At 39.3% G+C, this 22,130-nt stretch overlaps 2 protein-coding genes across 6 annotated transcripts in view; one reads left to right on the forward strand and one right to left on the reverse strand.

The window, feature by feature from the left end:
* Window positions 1-17,553, reverse strand: part of gpr146 (G protein-coupled receptor 146) — a 50,437-nt gene extending 32,884 nt beyond the window's left edge. Inside the window, exon 1 of one of the 2 annotated variants that reach the window (XM_062964210.1) lies at window positions 16,996-17,553. The gene's annotated coding sequence lies outside the window, so the exon portion shown is untranslated. The remainder of the gene's footprint in view (window positions 1-16,995) is intronic. The other variant, XM_062964211.1, reaches the window with a different exon arrangement.
* The window catches only part of cunh7orf50 (chromosome unknown C7orf50 homolog), a 134,512-nt gene that overhangs the window by 83,714 nt on the left and 28,668 nt on the right, over window positions 1-22,130 (forward strand). The window lies entirely within an intron of this gene.

A 22,130-nucleotide genomic window follows, 5' to 3' on the forward strand; every position in this document is an offset into this window, starting at 1 on the left:
ACTGTATTTACGAATTTAGCACCAAAATATCACGATATATTAAAAACATTGACTACAAAAATGGCTTGGATTATCCAGAGGCTTGGATAAGCGAGGCTTGGATAAGTGAGACTCTACTGTATATGTAATTATATTTGGTAGAGGTATCACTCTTTCTTTTCAATTGATTTCTGAGATTTCAACCTGCAGTTTGGAGGATGAAGCTTCTCCATTTCAGCTTTTCGGATCAATGCCTAGAGCAGCCAAGCAAAACCTTATTACCTCCTTTCCATGCTTCCTACTTTCTCTTTGCATCACAGTGCTTTGCCCACCTGCCTACACAAACCAGCTGTTCCTTGCTGAGCTGTGAGGAAGTTAATAGGAATGGAGCCAAGGGCAAAGATGTGGAGAAAGAATCTTCCAGCTACAACACTGTGAGAAAGACAGCAGGCAAGAGATATTCCATCCACGAGTTTCTAAATCAGAACAGTTTGTGGCTGAAACTAGTTGCCCTATTCTTGCAGTTATCATAGTGAGACCTTCTTTAACCAACAAACCCATTGGTAAAAGAGTTAGATCATGACTTAGCAGAGGCCCATTGACAGACTTCAGGCCGGAGCAAAGATTTTGAACATGGGAAGAAAACTATGTTGTACTAGGCACAAACCCATTCCTGGCTATGAGATTTGGTAATGTTTCTGACAGGGTCACAAAATCTTTCATCTGGAAATGGAAGTGCCAGCAGTGTTCGCCAGGATATGGGGTTTGCTGGGGTTTGTCTCTCCACACTGGCATTCAAGGGGAGATTTGTCCTTGTACGGGTTTTGTTTAGTGTTCACAGCAAATAAACGGAGCCCACATCCCTTTGATGTCAGTAGCAAAGTTCCACGGTGGCATTCTTAGATGTCCTGCCATGGATGAATGCAATGTTTACTGGCTCATTCCAGAAGAGGATAAGGACGTAACAATATCAATTTACTATTTAAAAAGTGGTAATTGTCTTAAATGCCTTAGAAACCAGAAAAGATGGTTGCAGTTAGTTATCTTCATTAGCTAATTTTGGATTGAAATCAATTACGTTTGTCTAAGGCTACAGTTTAGCAGCCCCCAGTGGCACAGCAACTGCTGAGCTGCTGAACTTGCTGATCAAAAGGTCGCCGGTTCGAATCCAGGAAACGGGGTAAGCTCCCGCTGTTAACCCCAGCTTCTGCAAACCTAGCAGTTCGAAAGCATGCTAATGTGAGTAGATCAATAGGTACCGCTCCGGCGGGAAGGTAACGGTGCTTTATGCAGTCATGCCTATGGTCACATGACCTTGGAGGTGCTGTCTACATGCAAATGTGAGTAGATCAATAGGTACCACTTCTATGGAAAGGTAACAGTGCTCCATGCAGGCATGCCTATGGACACATGACCTTGGAGGTGTCTATGGACAACGCCGGCTCTTCAGCTTAGAAATGGAGATGAGCACCAACCCACAGAGTCGGACTTAATGTCAGGGGAAAATCTTTACCTTTACTAAGGGTACAGTTTACAGAGTTTTGGGGGCAAATATTGACCCCAAGACACACTGCAAGTGCCTCTTCATGGTGAAAGTTAGCTAATTACATATTACAGTAGAGTCTCACTTATCCAACGTTCTGGATTATCCAACGCATTTTTGTAGTCAATGTTTTCAATACATCGTGATATTTTGGTGCTAAATTCATAAATACGGTAATTACTACATAGCATTACTACATATTGAACTATTTTTTCTGTCAAATTTGTTGTAAAACATGATGCTTAATTTGTAAAATCATAACCTAATTTGATGTTTAATAGGCTTTTCCTTAATCCCTCCTTATTATCCGACATATTCGCTTATCCAATGTTCTGACGGCCCGTTTATGTTGGATAAGTGAGACTCTACTGTACTTTGAAATCATGAAAAGAAGAGGCATTAAAATTCCTGTGACCTCTGAGTATTTCAGAGGACAGCAAATAAAACAGAATTTGACTAAAGAGCCTGCTTTGTTCCTTTTGTGCATGTACCAAATCAAGTACAGTGGAGTCTCACTTATCCAACATAAACGGGCCGGCAGAATGTTGGATCAGCAAATATGTTGGATAATAAGGAGGGATTAAGGAAAAGCCTATTAGACATCAAATTAGGTTATGATTTTACAAATTAAGCGCCAAAACATCATGTTATACAACAAATTTGACAGAAAAGTAGTTCAATACGCAATAATGTTACTGTTAATTACTGTATTTACGAATTTAGCACCAAAATATAATGATATATTTAAAACATTGATTACAAAAATGCTTTGGATAATCCAGAAGCTTGGATAAGCGAGGCTTGGATAAGTGAGACTCTACTGTACCGTCTTAAAGGCTTTTGTTCCAGTTCATATTTTTCTCTTCCAACCTGCATTCTTTCTCATAAAAAAAGTGTATCAGATAAGGAAGCGGTACTAAACTATACATTTGATGAGCCATTGTGCATCTTTCCTCGTGGTCCAATGTGATATTTTGCCCCTTGCTTGTCACCTTCAGGGGACGACAAATCATTTCCCACGTAGGCTTGCTTTCCAAAGAAAATCACAGGGCAAAAGTTACATGTCACTAGCCCAAGCGATGCCCAGAATCTTTTAGAAATGTCATCAGTTGGCTTGGTACAGGAAATTGATTTGAACAAAGCACTTAAGAAGAAACTGGACTCCTCCATTAATACTAATAGAAAGAGAGGAAAGACCAAAACGGTCTTATTTTTCCCCACGGGAACATACTTCCTCTAGGTCTGAAACAGGAAGAAAGAGTAGCAATGTTGGCAAGTAACCATGTATAAAAAGAAGAACATGTTTTATGTGTTTTGTAAAATGCATACTGAACACACACCATGATATCTAATTACTGTATTTCTAATGCATCGTGTTAACTATGTTGTCTATGCCTATAGTGCAGGCATGGGCAAACTTGGGCCCTCCAGGTGTTTTGGACTTCAACTCCCATCATTCCTAACAGCCGGGAGGCTGTTAGGAATGATGGGAGTTGAAGTCCAAAACACCTGGAGGGCCCAAGTTTGCCCATGCCTGCTATAGTGCCTGTTTTTTTTACCTGCAGCCATTCATTCCCGGCTTCTTTCTCTTGTTCTTTAGACTTGGGCCCTGGTTTCCTGTTCTACCGTGTTTCCCCGAAAATATGACAGTGTCTTATATTAATTTTTGCTCCCAAAGATGTGCTAGGTCTTATTTTCAGGGGATGTCTTATTTTTCCATGAAGAAGAATTCACATTTATTCACATATATATGTGTGTGTGTGTATATATATGTGTGTGTGTGTATACAATATACAATATAATATACAATAATATATAATAATTATAACATATTGTATATACATATAATATTCATAATATTATATTGTAATACAATATAATACTAACAATACAATATAATATTAATTATATATTGTATTTTACATGTAATATTACTAATAATATTACAATATACTGATACAGTACAATATAGTAATTTATTATCAGTATTGTACTATGCTAATAATATAATATTGTATGTAAATTTAATTTGTAAGCCGCTCTGAGTCCCCTTCGGGGTGAGAAGGGCGGGATATAAATGTAGCAAATAAATAAATAAATTGTTGAACAAAAAATGAACATATATTATATACTATACAATAGTTGTCATCACAAACCAGCATAACCAGACAAACTGTGAATCCTATCAAGAATTTCTTGTTACTACCATTATTTCCATGTACAACATTCCATGGTATATACATTTACCAATCCCGCATACTCTGGTATTCTGTTTGGCGGGCATGCTTCCAAACAAAAACCTTGCTAGGTCTTACTTTCAGGGGAGGCCTTATATTTAGCAATTCAGCAAAATCTCTACTAGGTCTTATTTTCCGGGGATGTCTTATTTTCGGGGAAACAGGGTAGTTAGCAAACAAAGTTCAAACCAGAGTTGGCCAGTTAGGATGAATAGCAAACAATGCTTGCCTGGCCTTGAGCCAAGCCCTCCTTTGACCACTTGTCCACATAGTGACAAACAAGTGGTTCAGTACTGATTCTGAGTTACTGCATATACTTGAATATAAGCCGACCCGAATATAAGCCGAGGCATCTATTTTTACCACAAAAAAACTGGGAAAACATTGACTCCAGTATAAGCCGAGGGTGGGAAATTTCAGAAATAAAAATAGATACCAAAAATTACATTAATTGAGGCATCAGTAGGTTAAATGTTTTTGAATATTTACATCAAGCTCTAATTTAAGATAAGACTGTCCAACTCTAATCTAATCATTATTCTCATCTTCTTCAATGTAAATGTGCTTAGGTATCCTTTTAATAATAATAGAGTAAAACAATACATGTAATAATAATAATAAATACAGGAAAATAATATATGTAATAATAGAGTAGAATAATAAATGTAATAATAATAATTAATAATAAGATCAGAGTGAAATAAATGTACAGTACAGTCTCACTTATCCAACTCTCGCTTATCCAATGTTCTGGATTATCCAACGCATTTTTGTAGTCAATGTTTTCAATATATCGTGATATTTTGGTGCTAAATTCATAAATACAGTAATTACTACATAGCATTACTGCGTATTGAACTACTTTTTCTGCCAAATTTGTTGTATAACATGATGTTTTGGTGCTTCATTTGTAAAATCATAACCTAATTTGATGTTTAATAGGCTTTTCCTTAATCCCTCCTTATTATTCAACATATTCACTTATCCAAAATTCTGCTGGCCCATTTATGTTGGATAAGTGAGACTCTACTGTATTAATAATAATAAAAATAGAATAAAATAAATGTAATAGTAGCAACAATAATACAGTACAATAATAAATGTAATAATAATAGAGAAAAATAATAAATGTACCATATATATAAGCTGACCCAAATATAAGCCAACCAGGACCCTCACCCGAGTTTAAGCCGAGGGAGGCTTTTTTAGTCCTAAAAAAGGGCTGAAAAAATAGACTTATACTCGAGTATATACGGTAGTTAAAAATCTGGCAAAACTGTTAAGCTTCCTGAAACACCTAACTAAAGACGCCACTCTTTTTTCCTTATCATCATGTACGTATTAGGGACAAAAGGAGGAAAAACGATGAAGCTTTTACTGATTTACATTCATATCCTGGAGTATAGGAAATAAAGCAGCGTCTCTAAAAAGGTGCCGGAGTAGAAAGCTCGAGACCTCTAATGGTATTTTGGCTGGTGTTGCTTGTGTTTCCTGAATGTGTTTTGTAGCGATTTGTGGACAGGAAGTAAGTTCAATAGAAAACGTCCAAAACACTCTGATCTAGGAAGCAGCAGATCCTGCAGCCAAAGCAGATTGTTGTAGCGTTTGTTTATATATATATATATATATATATATATATATATATATATATATGTATATCTCCGAGACTTGGTTGTAGCGTGATTACTTTTAGGTCACCTCTTATGTGTGGAACTGCATAACAACTACAGATGGTTCATTTTAGGTTTAAAGCTTATTGTTATAACTTATTTTATCATTTGTAACAGAAAGAAATAGAAGACTCAGGGACTAATAGTTCGTCAACTAATAAATGGGCATGGGAAATGGTAAACCTGAGTGTGAAAGGTGCTGTTATACATATTTTTAGGGAGTACATGTTATGTTTCCAAGCAGGTATCATCTTATAGAATAGAATCATAGAATAGTAGAGTTGGAAGAGACCTCATGGGCCATCTTAGTGACTTTAGTTTTATTTTGTCAGAGTTATAAAACTCACATAAAGTTTATTCCAGGAAAAAGCATGTGGTGAAGAGGACACAAGTCAAAGACGGAGTGCTTTCATTGTAGTATCTACAACTTTCATGGACTCATAGGATAAGGATGATATCAGGAATGCCTGCTTTGAGGAGCTTTGATTGAGTCTTTATTGAAGGCTCCGGTGGCTCAGTGTGTTAAAGCACTGAGCTGCTGAACTTGCAGACCGAAAGGTCCCAGGTTCAAACCCGGGGAGCGGAGTGAGCGCCCGCTGTTAGCTCCAGCTTCTGCCAACCTAGCAGTTCGAAAACATGCAAATGTGAGTAGATCAATAGGTACCGCTCCGGTGGGAAGGTGATGGCATTCCATACAGTCATGCCGGCCACATGACCTTGGAGGTGTCTACAGACAACACTGGCTCTTCGGCTTAGAAATGGAGATGAGTACCAACCCCGAGAGTCAGACATGACTGGACTTGACGTCAGTGAAAACCTTTGCCTTTACCTATTGAAGGCAGAAAGCCCTCCCGCCCCATTTATCCCCATCATTGCATTCATTGGGAGGTGATGGTTTGACTTGTCACCTTCTGGCCCAATACACATGTAGTCTGTGGAAGGGATTTCCTTCGAGTTTGAAATATTCAGATTTATGTATAGAGATCTAGGTTTGTTTCTCAGAGAAAAGTATATACTGTAGATACTCGAGTATAAGCCGACCTGAATATAAGCTGAGGCACCTAATTTTACCACAAAAAAAACTGGGAAAACATTGATTCCAGTATAAGCCGAGGGTGGGAAATTTCAGAAATAAAAATAGATACCAAGAAAATTGCATTAATTGAGGCATCAGTAGGTTAAATGTTTTTGAATATTTACATCAAGCTCAAATTTAGGATAAGACTGTCCAACTCTGATCAAGTCATTATTCTCATCTTCTTCAATGTAAATGTGCTTATGTATCCTTTTAATAATAATAATAATAATAATAATAATAATAATAATAATAATAATAATAATAATAAATACAGGAAAATACATGTAATAATAGAGTAAAATAATAAATGCAATAATAATAATAATATTGTAGTGAAATAATAAATGTAATAATAATAATAATAATAATAATAATAATAATAAGAGAGTAAAATAAATGTAATAGTAGCAACAATAACAGAGAAAAATAATAAATGTAATACAGTAGAGTCTCACTTATCCAAGTTAAACGGGCCGGCAGAAGCTTGGATAAGTGAATATCTTGGATAATAAGGAGGGATTAAGGAAAAAGCCTATTAAACATCAAATTAGGTTATTATTTTTACAAATTAAGCACAAAGACATCATGTTTTACAACAAATTTGACAGAAAAAGCAGTTCAATACGCAGTAATGTTATGTTGTAATTACTGTATTTACTAATTTAGCACCAAAATATCATGATATATTGAAAACATTGACTACAAAAATGGCTTGGACAATCCAGAAACTTGGATAAGCGAGGCTTGGATAAGTGAGACTCTACTGTAATACCAATAAATGTACCATATATTCTCGAGTATAAGCTGACCCAAATATAAACCAACCAGATCCTCACCCGAGTATAAGCCGAGGGGGGCTTTTTCAGTCTTAAAAAGAGGGCTGAAAAAGTAGGCTTATATTTGAGTATATACAGTATATAGATTACAGGATAAAAATCTGCACTCTTAATGTCGTGTCTTCGTTAGGAATCTGTGTTGCTGAACAAATGTGCTAAACCTGAACAATGTAAGGGTCCTTGGCACATATTTGTTGTCTCTATCCCAGGAATGAAAAGTCGATTGAATTTATATTCTTTTTCCATGCAGGTCCATATGTGGGCTTGTGTGTAGGTGGAGGAAGCAAAATGCAAAGAGCAGGGCTTCTGCCTAGACGCAAAGCCCAAACTCCCGCAGCTGCTTAACATATGGCCCCTGCTTGAACTCATTTATCTCCTGACACTCGATAGCTGGAGCAGGAAAAGGCTGGTGGAGTGGAATACTTCTCATTGCTAACCATGATCGCTGGGCTCCATATAATCCTGCAGCTTGAGTTCATGTAGAAAGTGGAGGCAGAAAGGGAACCCACATGTGGGCGTCCACACAGCCGTTCAAGCTCATTGGAGGCGCCACATTCGATGTTCCTTGGGCTTTGTGGTTTTTCTGTGCAGTAATCGCTTCATGCTTTGGAGTCTTAGATCTTCTCATGAGTTTGGCTTTTATTTGAATTTTTAAAAAGCCACTCAACGCCAATAAAACTGTCATGTGCAGAATATTTTATATGCCTGGGCCATCAAGCACCTTGTTTTATGCAAAGGTTGTGTCACTGTCTTCATTTATTGTGGCTTTTGGGGGTTTCTGGTACATTTCACGACAAGTGGAAGCCAGCGCATGCTATTATGCAAGTTAGAGGTTTTGTAAAGTGAAGGTAAAGGTTTCCCCTGACGTTAAATCCAGTCGTATCCGACTCTGGGGGTTGGTGCTCATCTCCATTTCTAAGCCGAAGAGCCAGCGTTGTCCATAGACACCTCCAAGGTCGTGTGGCCGGCATGACGGCATGGAGCACTGTTACCTTCCCGCCGGAGTGGTACCTATTGATCTACTCAGTGGAAAAGTGATTTTAAGTAACTATATGTTTTAGCTGACTAATGTATTTTATGTGTTGTATTTTATGAATACAGTAGAGTCTCACTTATCCAACACTCGCTTATCCAATGTTCTAGATTATCCAACACATTTTTGTAGTCAATGTTTTCAATACATCGTGATATTTTGGTGCTAAATTCGTAAATACAGTAATTACTACATAGCATTACTGTGTATTGAAGTACTTTTTCTGTCAAATTTGTTGTACAACATGATTTTTTGGTGCTTAATTAGTAAAGTCATAACCTAATTTGATGTTTAATAGGCTTTTCCTTAATCTCTCCTTATTATCCAACATATTCACTTATCCAACCTTCTGCCGGCCTGTGTTATGTTGGCTAAGTGAGACTCTACTGTAGTTGTTAATGGTTTTAAATGTGTTGCTGTTTTATTGATCTGTTTGGCATTGAATTTTGCCGGTTGTTGTAAGCCGACCTGAGTCCCCTCGGGTGAGAAGGGCGGGGTAGAAATGTTGTAAATAAATAAAATAAATACCCACATTGGCATGTTTTCGAACTGCCAGGTTGGCAGAAGCTGGGGCTAACAGTGGGAGCTCACTCCGCTCCCTGGATTTGAACCTGCAACCTTTTGGTCCGCAAGTCCAGCAGCTCAGTGCTTTAACACACTGTGCCACCAGGTTTTGAGTGCTTGAAATTTAGGCTTTCCTTCCTCCAAAGAGGAAATCTGTGGGCCTATATCACAGAGAACAGTGATTTCCCTTCTTCCCAATGGTCACAAATAAAGGCTGTCTGTGACTGGATAAAAAAATTAGGGTTTGTTACATTCAGGAAGCAAAACCTTTTTTTAAACAAGTGAACAGGGCTTTCTTACTGGTTCTGGGAGCCATCAATCACTAGGAATATAAAATGTATGCAGTGACTGCACATTGTATTAAACACAAGTAAGAACTGGCACGGTCATGCCAGTACTCTGTTTTCAGTTCCCTTGGTGATATTGTTGGCTCTTCAGGGCAGTAAGAATTGCCCAGAGTGAAGCTGTTGCCCATTTGGCTTTGTCTTGACAGTGGACATCATCCAAAGGACTACTTCAGTCATGCCTAGGAGGTTTTTTAAATAGTGTATATACTCGAATATAAGCCTAGTTTTTCAGCCCTCTTTTTAAGACTGAAAAAGCCCCCCTCGGCTTATACTCGGGTGAGAATCCTGGTTGGCTTATATTTGGGTCAGCTTATACTCGAGAATATATGGTACATTTATTATTTTTCTCTATTATTATTGGTATTCTTACATTTATTATTTTTCTCTATTATTGTTGCTACTATTACATTTATTTTACTTTATTGTTATTGCTATTAATACATTTATTATTTCACTCTGATCTTATTATTATTACAGTAGAGTCTCACTAATCCAAGCCTCACTTATCCAAGCCTCTGGATAATCCAAGCCATTTTTGTAGTCAATGTTTTTAATATATCGTGATATTTTGGTGCTAAATTCGTAAATACAGTAATTACAACATAACATTACTGCGTATTGAACTACTTTTTCTACCAAATTTGTTGTATAACATGAAGTTTAGATGCTTAATTTGTAAAATCATAACCTAATTTGATGTTTAATAGGCTTTTCCTTAATCCCTCCTTATTATCCAAGATATTCGCTTATCCAAGCTTCTGCCGGCCCGTTTAGCTTGGATAAGTGAGACTCTACTGTATTATTATTATTATTATTGCATTCATTATTTTACTCTATTTATTATTACAGTAGAGTCTCACTTATCCAACATAAACGGGCCGGCAGAACGTTGGATAAGCGAATATGTTGGATAATAAGAAGAGATTAAGAAAAAGCCTATTAATCACCAAATTAGGTTATGATTTTACCAATTAAGCACCAAAACATCATGTTATACAACAAATTTGACAGAAAAAGTAGTTCATTACACATTAATGCTATGTAGTAATTACTGTATTTACGAATTTAGCACCAAAATATCACGATGTATTGAAAACATTGACTACAAAAATGCGTTGGATAATCCAGAACGTTGGATAAGCGAGTGTTGGATAAGTGAGACTCTACTGTACTTGTATTACTTTCCTGTATTTATTATTATTATTATTATTTTATTATGACACAGCAAACAAGATAGATATGCTGGATTTCGTATCACAAAATCACAAGTCGAACACTTCCCAAGTGTCTAGGACTGTGTGATGTATTTTCAGATGATGCGTGCAGATTATTATTATTATTATTATTATTACATGTGTTATTTTACTCTATTATTATTAAAAGGATACATAAGCACATTGACGTTGAAGAAGATGAGAATCATGATTTGATCAGAGTTGGACAGTCTTATCTTAAATTTGAGCTTGATGTAAATATTCAAAAACATTTAACCTACTGATTACTCAATTAATGTAATTTTATTGGTATCTAATTTATTTCTGAAATTTATCACCCTCGGCTTAGACTGGAGTCAATGTTTTCCCAGGTTTTTTTGTGGTAAAATTAGGTGCCTCGGCTTGTATTCGGGTCGGCTTATACTCGAGTATATACATTAGTTACTCGTAGATCTTGTACCTGTGCCTTATAAAAACGAGTCTTGCTCTTTTCTTCCTGAGATTGCTCTCCATCTAACAAACTACATGTGGGACTTTTCTCCATTTCTTAAGCATTTTGCCAAACGCTGTTATGGAATGTGGAGATTTGGGGGTTGTAACTCTAGAAGTATAGGGCCAGGGCCTCTTAAAGGTATGGAATTTGTTAGAGTTCTTTGAATCCTGACTTGAATTAGATAATCCATTATGTACCTGGATTATCCTGTAGGAACACAATGTTTGGCTTGGATACAAGCAGGAAGAAAAGAGGCTTTCCTGCCTTTTTCTTCCTGCGCTATGCTCTTATGAACCTTGGAAAGTCAGTCCTGAGGGCCAGGAGGTCCTCCAAAGGTATTGCATTTTGAGCAAGACCAGTGATTTGCAAACACACGTCGCAGAAACAAAATACTCTGACACATGCAAGAGTCAGAGGAGAGCACAGTAGATATGTGGTCCTTGCTGCTAAATTGTGTTATCTTCTGTGGAGCAAGACTCCTTGCACTTTCTGAACCTCAAAGCTTTAAAGACTCACAACGTATTCACTCCAGACCTTACTACTTTTGAGTTTGACAATAAAAATTGGGACTCTGAAATCTTATTTATACAGTAGAGTCTCACTTATCCAAGTGAGCCGGCAGAAGCTTGGCTAAGTGAATATCTTGGATAATAAGGAGGGATTAAGGAAAAGCCTATTAAACCTCAAATTAGGTTATGATTTTACAAATTAAGCACCAAAACATCATGTTATACAACAAATTTGACAGAAAGAGTAATGTTATGTTGTAATTTCTGTATTTATGAATTTAGCATCAAAATATCACAATATATTGAAAACACTAGCTATGCCCAGCCACGCGTTGCTGTGGCAAAGTGGTGGTGGTATTGGTTAAAAATTGTTGTGGAATTTTTATTTGACGTTATTTGTACTTTTTAATTAATGTTATTGTAAGTTATCTTTTTATTTATTATATTTTATTATTTTCTTGTATTATTTTTAGTTATTTTCTGTTATTATAGTATTTTATTGTATTAATTTTTTTAGTGTTTTTTATTATTTTTTATTGGGTTGCTAGGAGAACAAGTTGGCGGAGCTTAGCCTTCTAACTGGCAGCAATTGGATAAAAGCAATTATTCCTCTCCCTCTAATTAGGACTTCATTTTTCTTTTCTTTTTGTTGTATCAACCTTGAGGCGTGGATGAGGAGTTGTGCTGTCAATTTTCGAGGTTGTGGGATATTTAGTTTAGTTGTTTTGTCTGGTGCCGTGATATATATATATATATATATATATATATGAATGAGACTACAAAAATGGCTTGGATAACCCAGAAACTTGGATAAGTGAGGCTTGGATAAGTGAGATTCTACTGTACATCATTTATGTCTTGTGCAACGTGTTTATGTCTACTGTCCACCAGACTATGTCTTCCAGCACAGAAGATGTTTGGTTTTGACTTTGTGCCATGAAATGCAATGAAAGGGAGCACACCCACACTTGACAATGCTGTTATAAGTTGGGTTTTTCTGTTCTGTCCCAGATCCAGAGAGGTAAGTCCTCTGGCCTTCTAGGGCATGTGTTTCAAATGAGGCAAACTTGGAACCTCAGCTTTGAAGAAAGTGATACCCAACAAGAGTGCTGTTTGTTTTAAAAGATAAGTCTTATTTTGGAACTGAAACCGTATTATCAAGGGAGCTGTGAAAATTGTGCCTGGCTGAAGCATAATGAATGGCTTTCCATCTTCAGACTCTTTACTGAATTAGGTTGGATGTTCAGAAAGATGATTCATAAGCCTTGTGGTTAGCACCAGAGTGAATGTTATCTTCTGATGAAAGGAAATGCGGGTTAGCTAATGTTACTTGACAGCAACTGGAGAATATTATACCGTTGTTGTTTTTGTTGCTGCTGTAGATCACCTGAACCTTGGGAGCCTGGTGCCAGTCCAAACCCCAAGAGTGACTTTGTGCAGCCAGAAAATGCTGAGGCTCTGGCAGGATGTCAAGGTGGATGACTGGACAAAATAAGTGTAGCCTCTGGCAGCAGGTGGAAGGGCAAGCAAAAAGCTAGCTGAAGGATACAGAGAAAGTATTGCCAGCCATCATGTACATCACTTTTTTTAAAAATATATTTGTTTGGGGTACTCTAAAGATTTGTATTTTATTGGTATGACGTCAGCCAGACTTAGGGTTTGATGAAGGTTTTCTTTCAACTAAGGTCTCTTTCATACTGCATAATTACAGTACTTTGAGACCACTTTTAAACAGTTATGGTAGATTCTTGGATTTGCACTTTGGGGAGAGGTACTTATTACTCTCCGCCAAAGTACTTTAGTGCCTTCCCAAATTATAATTCCTAGGATTCTATAGGGTGCAACTATGTCTGCTAAAAGGCACTAGACTACTATAATTATGTAATGCAATGCTAGAGAACTAAGACTTGAAAGCCGTACCAAACTCTGATCTCCCTCAATTCAGACAGATGGGAAATTTTAATCATTTAGTGTCATGTTATGGGGGCCCCTGGTGGCACAGTGTGTTAAAGCGCTGAGCTGCTGAACTTGCGGACCAAAAGGTCCCAGGTTCAAATCCCGGGAGCGGAATGAGTGCCTGCTGTTAGCCCCAGCTCCTGCCAACCTAGCAGTTGAAAAACATGCAAATGTGAGTAGATCAATAGGTACTGCTCCGGCGGGAAGGTAACGGTGCTCCATGCAGTCATGCCGGCCACATGACCTGGAGGTGTCTACGGACAACGCCGGCACTTTGAGGGCTAATTATTATAGGGTCGATTTTCCTGCTCATGTGATATTACGTTGCCTGGCCACGATTATTTCGTACCTTATTGATTTTAAATTGTGTAACTACCTCTACCATGCTGAAGTTTTTCCTCTGGGCCCAGCTTCGTGTTTTTAGCCCTGTTTTTAACAATTTTATGCCGTGCGCTGACTTTTATAACTGTTCATTGATGTTATGTTTTTATTGATATGATATTGTTTTATTGCTGATCTTGTTTTATTGTTTTATTGCTGCTATTGTATTGTTGTCGGGCATGGCCCCATGTAAGCCGCTCCGAGTCCCTCCGGGGAGATGGGGCGGGATATAAAAATAAAGTTATTATTATTATTATTATTATTATTATTATTATTATTATTATTATTATTATTCGGCTTAGAAATGGAGATGAGCACCAACCCCCAGAGTCAGTCACGACTAGACTTAGCGTCAGGGGAAACCTTTACCTTTTTAGAGTCATGTTATATCATAGGATTCTCACAGAACCAGTCCTACAAAATATGAAAGAAGAGTTGTAAGAATATCTCCATGTTTCAGCCACCTGTCCTCCTTGCAGATAAAGAATTATCTACAGCCTATGTAAGGGCCTTGCTAGCCATAGTGACTTGCTGTCAAATTTTCTGTGTGCAGTGAGGTTTAATGTACAGGATAGTTTTCAATATCCTTGTTGATATGGTCAGTTTATGATTGTATTTGCTGATCAAGCCCTACGTCCTGAAAAAGTAAGAAAACAGAAGAGAAGAAACCCCGAAAGGAGAAGAACACCTGTACTGTTGAAATCACTGTCAAACTTTCTCTACCTGAGAATCTTACAGATGGTTTGTGCATCATTGGATAACTGGCAACCAGACTGTATCAACAGACATTATTAAAAAGGGAAATGAGGTGATATGAAAACTCTGAGTCATTATCTGTGGTTGCCCTTTCAGTCAACATACTATGTATTCATCTTCCAGTAATGAAAGGGCCGTAAAGCTGGAAGGAAACAGATGTCTGGCCACTACCATCCACCCAAAGCAAGGTTATCTTCTTGTCCAGCTTCCTGTATGGTCCGTAGTCCATACTTCATAGTACAGTAGAGTCTCACTTATCCAACATTCACCTATCCAATGTTCTGGATTATCCAACGCATTTTTGTAGTCAATGTTTTCAATACATCGTGATATTTTGGTGCTAAATTCATAAATAAAGTAATTACTACATAGCATTACTGCGTATTGAACTACTTTTTCTGTCAAATTTGTTGCATAACATTATGTTTTGGTGCTTAATTTGTAAAATCATAACCTAATTTGATGTTTAATAGGCTTTTCCTTAATCCCTCCTTATTATCCAACATATTAGCTTATTCAACGTTCTGCCGGCCCATTTATGTTGGATAAGTGAGACTCTACTGTATCATAAAAGTAAAGGTAAAGGTTTCCCCTGACGTTAAGTCCAGTCGTGTCCGACTCTTGGGGTTGGTGCTCATCTCCATTTCTAAGCTTGGGCTCGGGCTGTGGCACAGGCTGGAGAGCAGCTGCAATGAATCACTGCAATGAATCACTCTGACCAGGAGGTCATGAGTTCGAGGCCCGCTCGGAGCCTATGTTTGTCTTGTCTTTGTTCTATGTTAAAAGGCATTGAATGTTTGCCTATATGTGTAATGTGATCCTCCCTGAGTCCCCTTCGGGGTGAGAAGGGCGGAATATAAATGCTGTAAATAAATAAAATAAATAATAAATAAGCTGAAGAGCTGGCGTTGTCCGTAGACACCTCCAAGGTCATGTGGCCACTGGCATGACTGCATGGAGTGCTGTTAGCTTCCCGCTGGAGCGGTACCTATTGATCTACTCACATTGGCATGTTTTCGAACTGCTAAGTTGGCAGAAGCTGGAGCTAACAGCGGGCGCTCACTCCGGTCCCGGTATTTGAACCTGGGACCTTTCGATCTGCAAGTTCAGCAGCTCAGTGCTTTAACACACTTCGCCACCGGGGCTCCTTCATAGTATCATAGAGTTGGAAAAAATCATAAAGGCTATTGTATAGAACTGCCTGTCATGCCAGGATACACAACTAAGGAACTTCTGAAATTCCTGCAATTGGGCAAGATTTCCAAGAAAATACCAGCGGTGGGGAGTTGCATTTTGTGTACCTGTCCATAAGGAAATAAATAGGAAAGTTTCCAAACTTGTTGTATTAAGCTGTTCCAATCCATATTCAAAAATTAAAAATGCTCTTCTATAGCCACCTTTAAGTATATTCTTCTTACTCCTCCCTCCAATAATTTGAGCCGGTTCTCTGGATTCTGGTCCATATAGAACTGCACTTCCTACTCTCTGCTGGCCTTCCATGCTGGGAATAGAGACCTCAGAATTTCCAGGCCCTATTTAGAAGTCCTTGCATGAACTTGTTTTATAATCTTAGGAAATGTGTTAGAGTTTTTGTTTTTCATTTATACGTTTTCCATCTCCGCTTGTTTCATAGTAATGTTGGCTATCTTATGGTGTGGCAATTCACTTGGTCAGTCTCTGCTTTTTGGTATTTTGAAGCTGTGTTAAAAATAGTATGGGATGCCAGACTTGCCATTCTGCAGGGTTCAGCTCCCCTCCCAGATCTCTGCAACATAATAAATCTTCCTGAAGAACGTAGGATGCATTTTATCTTGCGTCGTTTCATGAATATAGAACAAAGCCAGTCTAATTTTTCAACATTAAAACAAAAATCATTCAGTTGCATCTGTTTCAATAATACTTTTTAAAAGGCAGGCAATCTCTTTAGGTTGCTTATGGGGAGGAAGACTTCTGGAAAAGGAATCAAGGGAACACATGCTCCCTATGAAAAACCATTACTGAGACCTTCAGAAATGCAGTTTGCTTTCATCGTATGGCCTCTGCTTTGCCTCACAATGAAAACAGCAGCTCAGCGTGGAACACGGTGTCCTTTGGGGAGCGGGTGGAGTTATGTAATGGCCAGCCTCTGGTTCATAAATCAAACTAAACAAAAACACCATGAGACAAATAAATAGATAAACAACTCGACTTTGTGCTTTTCCTGGGGCCCCATGGCTTGTCCTGGAGGAATTGTCAATACTCTTGTTCGCATATCTAACATGGGTTGGTATTTGAATTTCCCGTAAAAAAACAATAGCAAGAAGACACCACGATTTTTTTTAACCAATTACAAAATCAATGTCTTTTTTTTTACTTCAAGCTTTCTGATAACATGCTAGATAAACTATTGAGAGACTTACCAGGACTTTTTTTTTCTTGCTCTGCTTTGCAGCGGTCTTGTCTCTCTTCAGTGATTTCAGACTTTCAGGCTACAGCGGCAGCTGACATTCTTTCCAGAGAGCGTTCTGATAAATAAAATCCCATGTTTTCCTTCTTCTTTCATCTCCTTGAATGTTGTCTGGCTATCAACTTCATCTCCTCTGTGTCCCGCTTCCTCTCCTTCCTCCTGAAACGTCAGACCAGGCACTTGTCCGGAGGTGTCCTCTCGGGCAGGCTTCGCGTTCAAAACAATCCTTTCATTCCTGAAGCTTGAAACAGCGTCCACTCACCAATGCTGTGGGCCCAAAGATATAAGTCCTTGGAGTTCTACAAGGAGCAGCGGTGTTGTTTTTATTGAAAGTTCAACTTTTAAGGAAAAGAAAGAAACAGAAAGCAATGGGAAGGCTGAAGCCGAGGTTTGGTTCTCTCCCCACTTGGGCCCCTTGCCGACTGTTTTTATTGATTTCAATCACTGGAGGCTAGCTTAGCTCTCTGAAGAAACACTGTGTAATGTGTTCTTTCCTGGCTTTCATTAGAGAAACTCAATGCAGCTTGGTCACGCTGCCGAGCTTGCTTGGCAACCTGCCTACTCTCTGTGGTACTTCTGCTCCTTTCATTGGCGGAGACTGCGTTCCTGTTTCCTTCTCCAGCAAAGGACCTCGGAAAAAACATCAGATTCTCTCCCTGTGCTGCTGTTGCCTTCCCCTCCCCTAATACTCCAGCCCTGCTGAGTCCAGGCTTCTTTTACCCACAGCCTAAAAAAAGAAAGAAAGAAATGCCTTTTCTGGGGCGAACATGGCTGCAGACCTTATAGTGCTTGAACCGGCAAACAAACAAAGAGAGACATTCAGCACTGCTGTCCCTTTTCCAGTTGAGATGTTTGGAAAGTGGCATGAATGAATGAGGCGGTGGGAAGGGAGAGCGGAGCAATGTTAAGAGAGCTTCTCTGTCCCTTCCCTATAGTCATTTGGCACGCATTGAACAGTACAGTGAGCTATACTTAACTAAGACGGTGCCTGGATAGGACTTTATCATGGGTTCCCTCTAGTGGAATCCTGGGATTTGCAGTTTAAGGAGAAGTACTTCGAATCCTCAGAATAATAATAATAATTATTATTATTAAAATTTCACATCTGATGTACATGGATGACTTGAAGCTGTATGGGAAAACGGAAACTGAAATCCAGTCTCTGACAAACACTGTCCGAATTTTTAGCACGGATATCAGCATGGAGTTTAGTTTGGACAAATGTTCGACAGTGGCATTGAAGAAGGGAAAAATCATTGAAAGTAGGAGCCTCCAGTGGCCTAGGGGATAAAAACCTCATGACTTGAAGGTTGGGTTGCTGACCTGAAAGCTGCCAGGTTCGAATTCCACCCGAGAGTGTGGATGAGCTCCCTCTATCAGCTACAGCTCCATGTGGGGACATGAGAGAAGCCTCCACAAGGATGGTAAAACATCAAAACATCCGGGCGTCCCCTGGGCAACGTCCTTGCACACGGCCAATTCTCGCACTCCAGAAGCAACTCCGGTTGCTCCTGACACAAAAAAAAAATTGAAAGTGAGGGCATAAATATGCCTAATGGCCAAACAATAAAGTGTCACCAACCAGAGGCCTATAAATATCTGGGCATATTACAGCTGGACAACATCAAGCATGAACATGTGAAGACTGTGGTCAGTAAAGAATACACACAAAGGGTCAGAAAAATTCTCAAAAGCAAGCTCAATGGAGGCAACACCATCAAGGCCATAAACACCTGGGCCATACCTGTCATAAGATATACTGCTGGCATTATAAACTGGACACAGGTGGAACTGGACAATTTGGACAGAAAAACAAGAAAACTCATGACCATTCATCATTCACTGCACCCTCGCAGTGATGTTGACCAGCTATATCTGCCTAGAAGATCAGGGGGCAGAGGACTCTTACAAGTCAAACAAGCAGTCAAAGAAGAAGAACATGCCCTGGCAGACTATGTCAAGCAAAGTGAAGAACCTGCTTTGATTGAAGTCAAAAATCAGAAACTCCTCAAAACACAGCAGACAAAAAACCAGTACAAGAAAACCGCACTACAAACTAGAGCTGACAGCTGGCACAACAAAACATTGCATGGAAAGTTCCTTGACAAAATTGAAGGAAAAGCTGATAAAGAGAAGACCTGGCTCTGGCTCACGAATGGGACCCCGAAGAAGGAGACAGAAGGCCTGATCCTTGCAGCCCAGGAGCAAGCCATCAGAACAAAGGCAATTCAGGCCAAGATTGAAAAATCAGCTGATGACCCAAAATGCAGACTGTGCAAGGAAACCGACGAAACCATTGATCACATCCTCAGCTGCTGTAAGAAAATCACACAGACAGGCTACAAACAGAGGCACAACTATGTGGCCAAATGATTCATTGGAACTTATGCCTCAAGTACCACCTCCCAGCAGCAAAGAACTGGTGGGATCACAAACCTGCAAAAGTATTGGAAAATGAGCACGCAAAGATCCTGTGGGCCTTCCGAATCCAGACTGACAAAGTTCTGGAACACAACACACCAGACATCACAGTTGTGGAAAAGAAAAAGGTTTGGATCATTGATGTTGCCATCCCAGGTGACAGTCGCATTGATGAAAAACAACAGGAAAAACTCAGCCGCTCTCAGGACCTCAAGACTGAACTTCAAAGACTCTGGCAGAAACCAGCTAATGACTCTGAACAAAGGATGCCCCCAGGCAGGAAAAAGCCAGGAGATGAAGCTATTCAATGCTAATTTAGGTGATTAAGTACAACATTCACACTGGCCTCCAACTGACAAGAGTTCTTCTCTCATCCTGGACTTTCCACAGATATATATAAACATTCCTTGCTTAGTTTTTCCATACCTCACAACCTCTGAGGATGCCTGCCATAGATGTGGGCGAAACGTCAGGAGAGAATACTTCTGGAACATGGCCATACAGCCCGGAAAACATACAACAACCCGGAAATTAATTTTTCCAGGAAAATAATTTTTCCAGCTTTCTTTAGAAGCAGAAGACTAGTACTGAAGTGGAAAGTTTCCCAGAGTTGGGAGCCTGTGTTGGATCCGAGGAACTACTAAGTGCCATGTTGCCTTTAAATTCCCTGCTGAAATTTCACAACCACCACCACATTTTATTTTATTTTATTTTTTGCAATGAGGTTTGGGGGCCACCTTCCCAATGTGCCATCTCTGCCGCAGTTTTATTTATCCTCCAAAATGCCTTGTAGACCTGGATACTCTCAAAGAGTCAGGATTTAAATTAATCAAGAAATACATGAATATAAATAAGACATCTGAACTGGGGAAGGACAGTATGTCCAATTGCATCCGTTGTAGAATACTCTACAAAATATTATTAGACTTTGGCTAGTTTGTCATTTTAAATTCCATTAACAACAGAGTCAGAAAGATTGCTTTAGATGCAGTCAAGCAGGGGAAAAATCCAAGGAAGTTCACCAGGAAGCTGGATTTAAATGAGAACTAGCCTTTGTACCTTCCTGCGCTAGAAAAGCATTCTTTCAACTGTTAGAAAAGAACGATACCTTCATCTATTCACCTATTCTCTCTCACACGCAGTGCTTCTAAACTCCCATTATGAATACCGAAGAAGCCACTTTCCTCTTACAATTAAATACAAGGTTATACACATAACCCAGTTTCAGAAATGTATTGATGGATTAGCTTGCATTATTATGACCGCCGGCAACCAGAACTTATAAAAGTTGCTTGCTTTTTTAACCACATCTCCCAAACTCTCTTTGCTTCCTAGTCTTGTTCCTCAGACCTTTCCATTCTGAATCTTGAAGCTTTTCTAAGTTCGCTGTTTTCTCTGCTCAGCAGCATGCCATGAGCTCTTATGCCCCTCAGACGTTAGTGTCTCCACCACTATTGGTTTGCATTCCTGATCAAGCTCTGACACAGTACTCCACATTGCAGTAAAAATTCTTGCATACTTGGCCCCAATATGACTATTTTGCATCCCTGTCTGTGAGCCTTTGTTCTGAGCCAACGGGGACACGACCTGATCGCAGCCTAACAAAGTGGGCAGCTAAGGCACATAAAGGCCGTCAGAAGATTGTCAGGGTAACCTTTAGAAATAATGAATGTCTCAGAGCATCACTGTTATTCGCTGAAATTAGGTTGGAATGCTGCTCTATAGGAAAATTTAGCATTAATTAAATGGAGTGATAGGAACAAACCCGTTTTGCGGAAACTCAGACCATAGCATCCATTTCCTACTGAACATCCCCAGACCAATTCTTGTATAGCAGGGGGTTGGACTAGATGGCCCATGTGGTCTCTTCCAACTCTATTATTCTATGTACCCGGCCACGTGTTGCTGTGGCGTAGTCCTAAGTGGGGTTTTCTTTGTGGCATTCAAGGTGGTCTAGAGAGGATTCCCCTAGGTGTGAAGCAGCCAGGCTTTGAAGCTGCAAGGCTATTCAATTGTATTTATGTTTCCAACAACGGAGTCCCTTGGGTATGAAGCAGCCAGGCTTTGAAGCTGGAAGGTCACTCCTTGGAAAGTAATGAGTATTGTGGCCAAATTTGGTGTGATTTGGACCAGTGATTTTGTTGTTAACTCGGTCCTAATTATGCACATTACATTTATATATATATAGAAGATGATCTATTAAGGCCCAAGTACCCCAAAGGCACCAGAACCCATCTGATCTTGGATGCTAAGCAGGAGAGCCCAGGTTAGTACTTAGGTAGGAGACAACTAGTGAATACCAGCTGCTGTAGGCTATATTTCAGAGTAAGGAATGTGCAAAAACACCTCTGAATACTTCTGTGCAATTCATGGGATTGTCACCAATCAACAGGTCATTTGAAGGCACGTATTCTGAAACTTTGTGCCAGGACTGAGACTAGAAGCCTAGTTTAAGGTTTTAGGTTGTGCCGAAAGGCCCCAGGTTCAAATCCCGGGAGCGGAGTGAGCGCCCGCTGTTAGCCCCAGCTCCTGCCAATCTAGCAGTTCGAAAACATGGAAATGTGAGTAGATCAATAGGTACGGGAAGGTAACGGTGCTCCATGTAGTCATGCCGGCCACATGACCTTGGAGGTGTCTATGGACAATGCCGGCTCTTCGGCATAAAAA

The sequence above is a fragment of the Anolis carolinensis genome, unplaced genomic scaffold, assembly GCF_035594765.1.
Source record: "Anolis carolinensis isolate JA03-04 unplaced genomic scaffold, rAnoCar3.1.pri scaffold_13, whole genome shotgun sequence".
Taxonomy (NCBI): domain Eukaryota; kingdom Metazoa; phylum Chordata; class Lepidosauria; order Squamata; family Dactyloidae; genus Anolis; species Anolis carolinensis.